Source organism: Sceloporus occidentalis, unplaced genomic scaffold, assembly GCF_023333645.1.
Source record: "Sceloporus occidentalis isolate IW3139 unplaced genomic scaffold, rSceOcc1.0.p SCAF_11, whole genome shotgun sequence".
Lineage (NCBI taxonomy): Eukaryota > Metazoa > Chordata > Lepidosauria > Squamata > Phrynosomatidae > Sceloporus > Sceloporus occidentalis.
Genome location: NW_028316991.1, coordinates 11,599,620 through 11,613,979, shown reverse-complemented (window position 1 = coordinate 11,613,979; position 14,360 = coordinate 11,599,620).

The window sequence follows — 14,360 nt, the reverse complement described above, 5'->3', positions numbered from 1 at the left end:
TCCATCTACATGTCCATCCAGCCAACCATCTTTATACTTGTTTAGTATTCCATGAATCTATAAATAACAATACATCATTGGATTTCTCTTTTATTTTCTGTACATTATCCTCTTTTCTTTTGGAATCCTTTTTTTTTTTTTTGAATGTCCACTTTTCAACCCAACTGGTATTTATTCTACCCTAAATACAACCATAAAGTTCTCTACACACCATGTTGAATTGATTCCACTCACCCTGTAGGCATGGTTTCAGAAGTCTGACATAACACTTCACAGACAGTTTATAAAAAGCTACGGATGACATAATCACTTTGAGCCGGCCAGATTCCAATACGGGAAATGTAGCACTTACTGAAGGCCCAAGGACTTGGGAATCCCATGAAACAGCTGAACACTAAAACATTCTGGACAAATTCCCCATGTTGCCCAAAACAAGCTAGCGGGTAATATATCACAGAAAAAATCCACACAATAATATTCAAGCTGCAGAAAAATTCAAAATACTGAGGTTAGTTGGTGCGAGAGAATCCAATTAAGAAGATGATATCTCCCTGCTGGCTCAGGGATGCCACCTACTGTTTCTCTTGAAGAGAAACATCCAATAATTCTAATAACTACTCAAGACAGTAGGTGTCCTGCGCATAATGGATCCCTGCAGACAAGATGATAGGGGAATCCTTTTCTGAATGGTAGACAAACTTGAAATGGTTGCACAATGAAGTGGTACACTATGTTTCTTGGGAGCCGTAAAACAAGATAGGTCACAGCTATTATTTGTTAATTAGGTAAAATTAGCAACGCTTCTTACAATGGCATGCCGAATTAGGCAGCTGTGTGTGGGAACCGGCCAAATACTTTTTTTGCAAGGAGGCAGCCAAGCAACGCATGTACCCTCAGGGTATGTATCAAAGTTTCAGTTGTACCAACCTGGCCCTCAAAATGAAATAACTTTTCAGAAAGGAAAACGCTGTGTGTGGAATTGATGGGATTTGTTAAAGCATTACACGTTCCTTTTAACTCTTCCAGACATTGGGAAATACCCAACAATAGACCCAAATGCCGTTTTTATAAAACCGCTTGTAAGCGATGCTGCTAATTCAGAAAAAAGTTAAGCCTTTCAAAGAACATGTTTTATTTTTTAATAGATTTTTAAAGAGTTCACCCAATAAGATAACCTAGAAGCTTTTTAGATCTTATATTAGATTTTTTGTTATGTCTCAAATTTACTAAACTAATCAATTCTACAGCAAATCTGTCACTTTAACCAAATTCCATATTGTTACAGTTCCATACACCAAACAAGCAATGTAATTGAATAGCAACAGCCCACAAAATATATAGCAGTACCAGACCCTTATGGTCTATTTAGTAAATCAAATTATTTATCAATAATGTCCAATAGACTTGCACATTCGTTTTCGGACTTTATTTTTAATGAAAATTGCCTATTTCATGCATTTTAAGGAATCAATGAAAATTAAAATGAATTGCAAAAGTTCAGACAATTTGTTAGGATTCGTCCATTCCTTGCCTCATTTAGCCGCCATTACAAGCCTTTTTGGCGCACGTTGGTGAGGTAAAGTGGGAGGGACTGGCAGAAGTAGCCAAAACAATGGGGGAGTGGTCTCAGTGATGGTTATGGCTGTGATTGATAGGTCCAACAACCTGTGGGAGTTCTTCATTACTTTTTTTTTCCACTCTGGCCAATCAGCATTTACAAGGGGAGGGGACAAGCATTAGATATATAAGTGAGCTGATGCCATTTTAACTTGTCAGTAGCAGCAGTTACAGAGTGATGAGAGTTGGAGTGTGAGACAATGACAATTACCAAAGGCTGGGATTGTGCTCAGTACTCATATACAATACTACAAGTTAATTAATAGTTTATTTTAGTGCAGAAAATGTACTGTTGTAGGCTGGATTGGAGAAGCTGTAGCGACTACTGTAGTGTATGTATTTAATTTATACATCACTTACAGGGACTACAGTTGCCCCTTTACACTACCAGCCAAACCTGTAATTTGTGGACAAGTTAATTTTTTATCATATCATTCTTCATTGATAAATAACTATTGGTGACAAAGCCAGTCATTATGATATATAATATTGAGGAAATTCAGTCCTGCTCTACGGGGCTGCATGTGACTATGATGTGCCAGTGTCTGCCTGCCCAGGCCCAGCGCTCTAACACTGCTGCTGCACCTCTTTGACTGTTCTAACTCTGGGGAACCTTTTTTCTGTAATTTCTAAAATGAAAGGTGTCAGGAACCTCCTTCTTTGGGAACGCCCCCCAAATGTCGCTCCGAATCAAAAAATTCCCTGAATCTGGTCTCCCTGAAACTAAATTTTCCTGAAATTCCCAAAACTAAGTTTGTTGCATGAAAATGAATGCCGCACAAAGGAAACTAAATTTTCATCAGAATGGATTTTGCTTGCCGTGCACAAGTCTAATGTCCAATCAGAAACAGACTAGGGGTAACCTATATGTGTATCTAACAAGCAACAAAAAGCAATTGTAATCCTTACAAAAATCTAATATATAAAACATAACTTTTAATAATTTATCTAAAATAATTAAAGAACAAAAATAATCCTACCAAATGATGGATGCCGGCAGTGAAAAGAATGGAATTCCTACACTTTTTATTCATAGAAAGATCAGATAATTAACCCCTTAAGGACCAGGCTGTGTTTTACCTTTTGTACCATTGGGACCGAGGCTGTTTTAACACTTTTGCGGTGTTCATGTTTAGATGTAATTTTCTCTTCACTCATTTAGTGAACCCACACAAATTATATGTTGTTTTTTTCAGGACAAGAAGGGCTTTCTTCAGATACCATTGTTTTAATCATATTATCTAATTTCCCATAATAAAAATAATAAAATATGATGAAAAATGTAAAAAAACCCCACATTTTCTGACCTTTACCCCAAAAATCTTTTACTCATCCAAAAAAGCTAATGAAAAAACCTACTAAATATATTCTACCATTTGTCCTGAGTTTAGAAATACCCAATGTTTATTACGTTGGTACAGGTGAGGAAACCAGGATGCAGGAGAGCGCGGTCACAAGGCAAGCAGAGGTCGGCACCGGGTATCAGGCAGAGAAGGGTCAGGCAAACCGGGTCAGGAGCAGAGAGGTCAACAAGGTCACAAGGCAAGCAGAGGTCGGCACCGGGTATCAGGCAGAGAAGGTTTTGGCAACAGGTAAACATACAGCTAGTTGTAAGAACAACTGAGCACTGAACAGGTATCAGTGCTCAGTTTTTAAACCAGCCGCCCTTCTAAGTCCCGCCCCCATCAGTGATGCCATCCAATGGACGTTCCGTCTCCTCCATTGGAGACTAGAAGCTGAAGGGGGGCGTGGTGTATGATGCCGTGGGTGTCTATCATTGTGCGGCGATTCTTTCACACCGTTGCGGCATCGGTCCTCGAGGGGTAAGTACTGAGTACCCGCTACTCGTGGGTACTCGGGAGAAGCACTCCTCACCGGAGCGAGACGCCACGAGCACCCGGGCGACGTGTCCCGGACGGGACCATCACGCCGCGGGTACTCGGGCGACACGCTCCGTATGAGATCCCGTCGCAACGGGTACTCGGGCGACGCGCTCCGAACGGGAGCGCGACGCTGCGAGCACCCTTGCGATGCACGCCGGCCGGGATCGTGACAATGTTTTTATGTTTTTTTGCTTTTTTCTGCACGTTATGGAGCATTAAGTACAAGTAACGTTTTGCTATTTCAAAACCATTTTTTCCAAATCTGGTAATTCTTCCCCCCATGTGCCATTTCGGGTATCTTTGAAGCCGGCCAATGCAATTTACCCCATCAAATCATATATTTTTGAAAATTAGACACCCCAAGGTATTTCAAAGTCGAGTACAGTCATACCCCCCATGCATGGGTTTGTCGGGTTGTTTGGGAGGTAAAACACATTTAGGAAGTGCGCATTTTTTAACTTGGAACTTTTACATCTGGTCATTCTGCCCCCATGTCCTAATAGGACCATCTTTGAAGCTGGCTAATTCAATTTACCCCATCAAACCATATATTTTTGAAAACTAGACACCCCAAGGTATTTCAAATGCTAGTATTTTAACCCTTTCCATGCATGAGATTCTACCACCAGCCTTTGCCACACTTTGTGTTAGTATTTTTTTTGGTATTTTTTTTTACACAAATTGTACTTTGGGTATACATTTATAGCTCCAGGTATACGTCACTATCAAACAACACCCTAATATGTGTTCAACAACATCTCTCGAGTACAGTGATACCACCCATGCATGGGTTTGACTGCTGTTTGGGGTTAAAAGGCCACATTTGACAAGTGCGCTTTTTTTTCCCTATTTTGGTCAGTCTGTGCCTATGCCCTATCTCTGAGCCTGGCCACTACAATTTACCTCATAAAACCATTTATTTTTGAAAACTAGACACCCCAAGGTACTTAAAATGGTAGTATTTAACCCTTTCCATGCATCAGATGCTACCACCAGCCTTTGCCACACTTTGTGGTAGTATTTTTTTTGTATTTTTTTCACACAAATTGTACTTTGGGTATAAATTTATAGCTCCAGGTATACGTCACTATCAAACAACACCCTAATATGTGTTCAGGAACATCTCCCGAGTTCAGTCATACCCCACATGTATGGGTTTGTCTGGTGTTTGGGGTTAAAATGCCACATTTTGGAACTGCGCTTTCCCCCCCCCCATTTCGGTCAGTCTGTGCCTATGCCCTATCTTTGAGCCCGGCCACTCCAATTTACCCCATCAAACCATTCATTTTTTTTAACTAGACACCCCTTGGGTAATTGAAATGCTTTTATTTAAATTTTGCCACGTCAGGATTTTTGGGAAGATACAGCGCTAATTTTAGCACTTGCTCATAATAATAATAAACTTTATTTTTTTATTTTACTCTTTTTTTTTTTTTTTTTTTAAATATTTTACTAATCACATAGTGATTAGAAAGCTGGGCTCCATTGACTTGTATGGTTGAATGCAGTACCTGTATTCAACCTGCAAGTGGAGCCAGAGTTCTCTAGAGGGTCTGGAGACCGTCTAGCGAACTTTTTCAACTTTATTATTTTTTTTCCCGGGCCGCCGCCATCTTGCGGATGGCAAAGACTGTGTGCAGAAGCGGCTGTGACCGCTCTCCGGAGCGGTCACAGCCCACCCTGGGGTAAGTATTTGGTGTCGCTGGATGCCTCCTGATCGAGGCATTCCAGCGACACCATTGAAGTTTAGGAGGTGATCGTTGATCGCCTCCTAAACGCTTTTAAAACGGGCGTCCGCCGCCATACAATGTATGGCGGATGTTGACGCCCCGGGGAGGGGCCAGACATGGCCCATCATGCCGATCTCGGTGTTGCTGAATGCCTCGATATCGAGGCATTACAGCAACACCGTTTAAGCTTAGAAAGTGATCGTGGATCACTTTCTAAGCTTGTTTAAGTCTCACATCATAGGTCGTTAAATGACCGTTTTGCATGACGTGCCTGACCCGGCAATGGACGTTAAGGGGTTAAATAAACCGCCAGTGATTCAGAAAAGCGAGGCTATTTGGCAGACCCTCAGTCCCAAGGTGAGGGAGAGAGTACTTGGTAAAAGATAAATAAACTTTGCAATAGGTGACCCTGCTACGTTCGGGGGGCTTTGTGAAGAATTTCGGACCAGCCAGGGGCAGACAGCCCCTGTGCCAGCGTTGTACTCTTGATGAGAGCAACCTGGGAGGGACTGCCCCCTCAAGCACGTCACTGCTCCTGGAGCACTTCTGCAAAAGGGCGGAGCTTCCCAGGACACCTTCTCCCCTCGATTGGAGGACGAGGGGGAAGAGGCTGTCCCTGTGGCTTTGCCTTTTTGCGGAAGTGCACCAAGTGGCCAGTAAGGCAGATAGATTTGTGGAGAAAGAGGTGCAGAAACGTTTCTCTATCCGGAAAGAACACCCCGGACACGTGGGTAGGGGTAGGGGGTGTCTGAGCGGGCAGTGGGTCACCAGAATGAGGAATCTGCACACACACCAAAGGAACTCAGGTGCTTAACTGTGCCAGGATAACTGTAGATAAGAATAAAAAGTATGAAACAACAAAACAAAGTTCTCGCATGCAAGTATTGGATGCAGGTTGATTTATTTACAAAGTGGTAGGAGAAGAAAGACAATTTATTTATCAACAACGTCCAATCAGAAACAGACTGGGGTAACCCAAATGCATATCTAACTAGCAACAAAATTGATTGCAATCCTTGCAATATTAAAAACATAACGAGCAGTGTAGCTGCAGCAGGCAGGTGGCCCCCTTCTCGGGGGTGTCAGCCAAATTACTGGCATTTTATTTATCAATGAGAAAGGGCCACCGCCTGATCTTTCTGTGACCAGAGAGAACACTTATTTATACCAGTGTTTCATTTTTTCACTGCCGGCATCCATCAATGGGTAGAATTACTTTAGCTCATTAATTAACTGTTTGATATAATAATATAATATCTAATATTTTTATAAGGATGTCAGTCGATTTTTGTTGCTTGTTAGATAAGCAATTGTGTTTACAGATTAATATAAGCAATGACTACATTATAAAAGCCCACCTGATGTGGATACAATGAGGAAAGGTATCTTAACTTCCCAAACATTTATTTATGTGTGCTGGAGATTTCAAGATAAGTAAGTTGCAGTTGAGTTGAATTTAGTAAGTATGGTAGATAGTGTTGGGACAGGGATGATCCTATGTAAAAAAAAAAAAAAGATAAATCCTACGATTTTCTAGCCACCTGTACATTTTATACCTTGCATTGGCTCAATGAGTAAAAACAGTTAATGCATTGAGGGATGGCAATATAAAAAAAATAACATGAACCAGACTGGCACATAAGCTGGCATTATTCTTCTAACAAATATCTTATCACTAAAGCATGAGGCCCACACATTAATATCTTAACAAAGTCCATGCTCTTTTCCTTTAATACAGAGGATCATCTCACTCATCTGTGAGTAAAGCATAAATTAATCGGGTATTCCTGTAAAAGAGCCAAAACTCGATGGAGACAGTGCTGCCCAGTTGGGTTCTATTCTGCAATGAGTGATCTACCCTTACACCTCAGCATAGCTGGAGTTCCATAGGAATATGTTTAATGCGTTCACTTTTTCTGTAATCATGTGGCGCTTCAAAGTACATAGTGTGATAAAGCATTATTCAGTAATAGTGTGTATAGCACAAGTTAAGGAAGTTTGCAGTTATTGATTATATTGATGATCCATCTCCAAAGTGAAGGATCAGATTCATACAATTATACAATTGTTTATTTTTGTTTTGTAAATATCATAATGTCAGTGTTCTAATTATAAGACGAGACCAAGGACTGATTAAGGTTTGAGTCCATATAGTAGGCGAAATGGTCAGAGTAGATGGGCCGAATGCTTCTAAAGTTTATATTTTCTAAGTTTCTGTCTGCTACGCTATAGAAATGTCAGGCTGCTATGTATGTCATATTTACAATATATTAAGTTTATGTTGTTTTATTTTATTATGTTTAAATACTGAGTTATGAATTAAGGCTTGTATAAACCCACACTAGCAAGTTCCTCTTTATCTTTAATGTTGTGTAACGTCCTAGGTACCCATTGTGGTTTTTTGTTACACGTATTAAGTTGTATATTGCTACAGGTCATAGGTAATCATCTTGATAATACAGGCTTTTTATTGTTGGCCACTAGACACACTCACACGGTACAAGTTCCTAGGCTGGGCACAAGGTGGCAGTAGACTACAACAATGAAGAATTCTAACTGGAGTGACTTGTCTTTCTTTTTAGCAATTTCCCCCCACCACCACCACCACCACCTTTACCATTTTTCAGGATGACAACACCTCAGAGGTTTATGAACATCAAGAGAATTTACTACTAAGTCCTGTACTGATGTAATGAAATGTAATATATGCTGTGTAATGAATTATGAGATGTTACTTGGTCTCAGGATTTTATTACCTCCAATCAGTTATGACCATATTTCCTTTTATATAAGAGAGTAAACTTTAACCAGTTCAGCCCCAAAGAGACGCATTCAGTGACTGACAGATCGTAGCAACATTAAGCACCTAATAAAGTAAAAAAGGATGGTATATAGCACACAGGCAAAGTAATTTATCTTTTCAATGTGGAGCAAACAGTAGGTTGCGAAAGTGGTGGAGTACGGGAGTAACACGTCATGGAGAAAAAAACAAGGCTGCTGGCAGATGCGTTCTCTATGGAATCTCAGAATTCACCTATAAGTTACAATACAAAGCCATTCAGCTCATGTAGATACATCATATGGCAGGGCGCCCATGAGCTTGTGAGCAGGTCAAACAGAACGGGTCAAAATGCTTGGAAATGTTTCATATTACATATTGTGCCTGTTTTGTTATCCCTCTGTGATCTAGAAATAGTATCAGATTTTCCTAGGGCCGTGATAGACCAAGTAGGGCTCTCTGGCTGTTGCTAAAAACTAATCCCAACTAGTTAGTTGAGCACTGTGGGGTTTCACCAGTCTCCAAGAGCTGGAGGCTGTCTCTAAACTACAAATCATATGTAGAGGAATGTCTGACAACTGGAAGCCTTCTAAATGTATCCACAATTAGTGAGAGATCTAGAAGCCATGTTAACATGTAAGTACAACTCTATAGTGACATAAAACAGGCACTTATAGCTTCTTGGCACAGAAGTGAGATTCTGTACCTTTTTTTTATTGAGCATTCAAAAAAATGTTTGTGATTTTGTGTTACCAGTAGGGGTGCCCAAAATGTCTTGGAGCATCATGCGGAACAAAATTAGGTTATTATTATTATTACACTTTAATGAAGCCCATCTGTAGCAACAATTTTCTGACCAAAGAGAAAGTAGAGGGGGAATAAGACAGAAAATGAAAGATTACATGGGAGAGGGTAGTTTCATTATAGCAACAGTCACATCAATTAGTCTGTTTTGTGGAGTTCTCAAACGTGAGTGGGACGAAGGGCTTTTTTTTCTAGAATGTGGGTTCTCCGTCTGCATTCTCCTCTCCTAATTGTGCTCTCCAGATTATTTCTGCAACAATGGGGAGCCTCCGCGCAAACCTACAGGGACAACCTCTTCCCTCTTCCAGTGGTGCTGAAGCGAGAAGAATGCAGACAGAGAAGGTCAGACAGACAGGGAAGCGGAGACATGAAGCATGGAAGTGAGTGTGAGGAAAAAAAAACAAATTTCAATCTGATCTTTCCGTTTCATAATCATTTGTTTGAGAATCGCTCATTTTCAGAAATTTGTAGAAATTATCAACTAACAAAATTCATTAAAATTATTACAAATGTGAATACACAAGTCTAGCACCATTTACCATTTTAGTAGCCCTTCTCTCGATGCTCTCCAATATGTCGATATCGTTCTCCAGAACCGTACACACTACTCGGTGATGTCTGACCAAAGATCTATAAAGTGGCAGAACCACCTCTTTTTTTCCTGGTACTGCCTGTAGCTATAAACCCCACATGCTGCAATTTATTTATAATCTTCTATGAGAAACAGACATATAGATAGGCCATATCTACTGTCCCTCCTTGGTCTAGTTAGTTTGACAGGATCTCACTGCAGTAAACCTTTGCTGTTTCTGATTCTGCAAACGATTTACATCCAGATTTCCATTTATTTCCTAATTACTGAAATAAGGCTTACTGGCCTGTAGTTGGCCGAGTCTACCCTGCTAAATTTTTTTTTGTGAAGTGCAACTACAATTGACAACTTCAAATCCACTGCAACTAATCCTGTTCAAAGAGAACCACTGGAGCAACAGCAGGGGAGGGAGAAACAGTAGGCTGTTAAAGCAGGTTAAGTAGACATAGATGCAGAAAAAAAAACACCTGGTAGCTTTTATTTAATTCTGTAAACCCCTTTGCTGTCATGCTGTGAGTGTGGTTTGGTCTGCTCTCTTTCTCTCCTTCTAGCTGGTCTCCTCCTCTTCACTCTGGTAGCTGTTTCTTAAAAGACACAGAGTTCTCACCTGGGCAGATACACAGTTTGCAGGCTGCAGACACAAGGTAGTTTTAGTTCAAACATGTATTGCAGCAAGGGTTAGTTAATACTCCAACTCCCATGACTCTCAATTAGTCTGGTGTGTTAAGCATCATTAGGAAGTGAGTACTCAACAAACGGGAGTGCCAAAGGTTAGTTTTTATTTTGTTATGGATCGGCATTGCAGCAGCTTATCAAGTTTTCAGTACCCGCTCGGCGCCCCTCTCTCTCCTCTGCGAGCCCTCTAGCTCGGTCTCGGTGCCAGCTTGTAATGCTGAGCGCCGGAAAAAAACCTGTCGACACCCTTTCCTTCATAATCGTCTGTAAAAAATAGAACAGAAGCTAGACATTCATTGTCAGGTCTCTTCATTTGTCATTTATAAGAACACTGTGTCAGACCATGCAGTACATGGAACATCGGTGGTCACGCAGATCCATACATGACCGAAACAGGTGACAAGGTACAGCATGAGGTACTTTATCTATTACCTTGAAAGGAAAATAAAATAAAAAAAACAGGAATTCCAGACAGAAGTTGAGAACAGGTGGATTTTTAGACCAGCTCTGAGAAAAGTGTAATTGGATCCTCTCAATTTTTTTGGACATTTTTTTGATACATTAAATCCCTGGACGATTTTAGTATTATCTGCATGATATAAAAGAAACTTTTGTTTTGAGAACAGGAAGAATAATTTGATAATTGAGACTTGCGTTTTGAGATATTTGTGATCTAATGTCTAATTTCTGAAGTACATAGGATTTTGGTTTGTCTGACAAATACTTTCCTCTCCTACTGGCCGCTTTATGGCTTGTATCAGCTATCACTTAATATACACAATTATCTGCTATGTGTATTTCAATACATGCCATGTTCTGCAGGTTTAATACTGTACGTCAGAGAATCTGGCATGAACACTCTCCTTGGGTAAACATCTGATGTTATAAAATAACATATATTTTAGTAGTAGCTTACACTGCCAATTGTTTCAAGAGAAAGCATGAAAAGAAAATTTTTTCCTGGCCTACTTCTATCCAGGATCACGCTAACAAAAATCAGCCTCCTATAACAGATCTAGCTGAAACACCCAGTAATATATGTGCTCAAAAACACATTCCTTTTTAAAAAAATTCAGACCCAAGGCAGTGCTCCAATCTTAGAAAAACAATGGTGCATCCAGTGTCTTGTGCAAAGATGAGCCACAGTGGACTGAGACCTAGTCTTCTTCCCTGCCCGGCTTTGGCCTTGAGACCTGTAAAATGGGTCAGGTCTTAAAGTTCCTCTCAGTAGTGGTGCTGACAGAAGACAAGTGGCTAATCCAGTGTGTGGGGTAATAAAACTTTCCTCAAAAATAAGATAAAAAATATCAGCCAAAAGGCAGATGCGCACAAAAACAACATTTTGATGGATATCCATTCAAAATCCTTATGCCTGTTGGCCAGTCTGCTTGATGCCACATTGGCTATGTTTCTTGCTCGGTCTCCCTGTTCTTTGCTCTGTCCCCCTTGCTTGCTATGTTCTGCTGTTACTCTATCTTCTCTGCAGCTTCCTGCACATTAGTCTGTAGAGCTATGTCTCATGCCTGCTCCAGGGTGCCTGCAGGATATCACTTTGTTTTTTTCTGGACAACATCTGCTGCTATGTCAGGGGCCTGGTATGTGGCCACACAACCCTAGGTGTTCAACACCCTGGAGAGTGCAGTCGCCTTGAACCAGGCCCTGTCCATCTCCGCTACTGCGCAATACCTCCTGAACTCCATCTTTGGGCGTTCTGGGTCATTACAGTCATCTGTATGGACCCAGTCTCTGACAATTAGCCCATACCGTCTTTGCTGTGGCAGTAGGGAGCCCTGAAAGGCTGATGGTCAGAATCAGATGAGCTTTTGCAAGTGTGTGGTACAACGCGCAAATATTTGCTGCCTTCATAGTATGCAATATTCAGAGCTGTGTGCATTTCAAAATAGTGAGGATGGCAGTCATGGAAGTGTCAGCTGGGGAAACTACCCTGGGTCAGGCTTAGGGCATTGTCCAAGATAAATACCACACTGGCCTCAAGGATGGTCCATATTTCCAGATTTACCCTGTATGCCAAGAGCATAACAAGTCAATGACATACCTCTGTGGCAATGTCTTAATGCCTGGCGAGTTGAGTGTCACTTACACCTTACCAGTTTCTTCTGATTTATTGTCTTCCTCTGTAAAAAAGAGAAGGCCAGATGACGACAGGAGAATGATGGTTGATACGTTGCAGTTATGCCTGTATTTATGCAGTCCTTCTTCTGTATATTAGGAAGATATAAACATAGAACAGGAGATAAGAGCAATTCAGCCCATCTAGTCTGCCCATTAATGGGTTATCCTGTACTATTTCTGGGTACCTGGTTCATCTTTTATCATTTCTATGTTATGCAAGTAAAACATAGAAAATGTTAAGTATATCTACAGCTTTATTCAAAACACACCTTAAATACGAACCTCCACGGCAGATAAGCCATATATATTTCATATTTCTCAGACAACAATAACCATCAAGCTGTTTCATGGGAATTGTAGTTAAACAGCTGGGCAGCATCACGATGCCTACGTTGCTTTAAATTGTGCTTTGGCCTTTTTTAACTCTGCTCTTTTAAAATAAATTCTGTTTTCGTGAGATTCAGCCATATACACTAAGCACCTGTTTAAGAAATGTTTATGGAAAAAAATGAGAACAGTTAAATAAACAATACAGAGTGCATGGGTACAACACAATGTATCAAATTCCGCAAGCTGGGCCTATACTTTCTGTCCAGAAAACACTTTGCCAAGTTTTAGCTGCTGGAAATCTCAGCCCAGGCAGATTAACATCTATTATGCGATCTGTTCTGCAAATACTAATATCAAAATATGAAATATTTGAAAAAAAGCAAAAACATATAACTGGGGGTTTGTTTTTACTTGAAATTTCCTAATTCTTTTGTAGCTCACACCATACCGAGCTCAGGCACTGACCTAATGTTCATCACTTCTTTAGGAGATGCATTAGCGGGACATATGCTAGACTCCATCCCAGCCAAAATGAACATTGGCAGCTTTTATCACCTTAAACTCTCGTTTTCAACACAAAATCAGACTTGTCCAATTATAATAAGGCTCTTGGGAGCACTTTTCTGGATACATCTGCTGGCAGAAAGCTCCTTGCAATGCAAACAAATGACAGTTATAAATGCATCCTAGCATATTATAAGTTGGAATTTTGTCCCCTGGAAACAATTTTCTTTTTAAATTAAGGACTTTACATTTTAAAATCAGGAAAACCACTTTTATTGGCATCCTTCAGGATTGATGCTGCTGCTCTGTATTTCATTTCTGGAATTGGCTACTCAATAAAGCTCTCTCCTTTCGCATACCTGCCAAGAGTCCCTCATTTGGAGGGACAGTGCCTCTTTAAACCCAAATCCATCTGTCCTTCTTTTCATGTTTGATGTTCCCGTTTCCTAGGACATCAGAATGTTTGTTGGTTAGGAGTGTTCTACAAGACTAAAAATCAAAATAATGTGTATAGAAACAGCAAAATATATGCTTAAATTAAATTGTGTAAATCAAACTCATTATTTCTCTTACACCATTGCATAAATAAATGTCACCCTCACTTCTAACCACATGCTTTTTTTTACATTAGATACAACTAAAAATGTGGACCATTACAATGAAAACATTCATTTACTCCACAACAGTAGTGTCGTTTATATCTTTGAAGAGGACAGCCATGGATGTTGACATCTATTTTGAAGATTTGAGCTTTTATAGTTTTTCTGTGAGCTGTTAGCTGTAATACAGCTAATTTACAGCAAATCAAAATTATAATATGGATTTAAATATTACTAGCTTTGATTGGTTTAGACATCCCATCTGTTAGTTAAGCTGTGAAAGTCTGTAGACCCATCATCCTACAAAAAGCAGGAATTCCCATTACAAAATACAAATATTTCGAGTTGCACTTGACATTTTGTGTTAATTTCTGATCATATGTTAAAGGAACAGTAGTGGAAAAACTATTAACCAATACTTTGCAATTTATTTTACATAACATTCACATTTTTAAATACTTTCCTAATGATCCATGTTTTTCTTTTAAAAGAACCAACAACATATTCCATATCAGGGCTTTCCATAAGCTAAACCTCCCAGCATGGACATAATTAAAAAAAAATGATTTATAAGAAACTAATTGTCCAGAGTTGCAATAGTTATCATTTCAATGTAAGTGTATGGGTTAGCATTTCATTCTGCATACATAAAACTGATAATGCTATGGGCTACTACTAAGTGGCTTCCGATCAAGTATATACTTCTTGTTATAT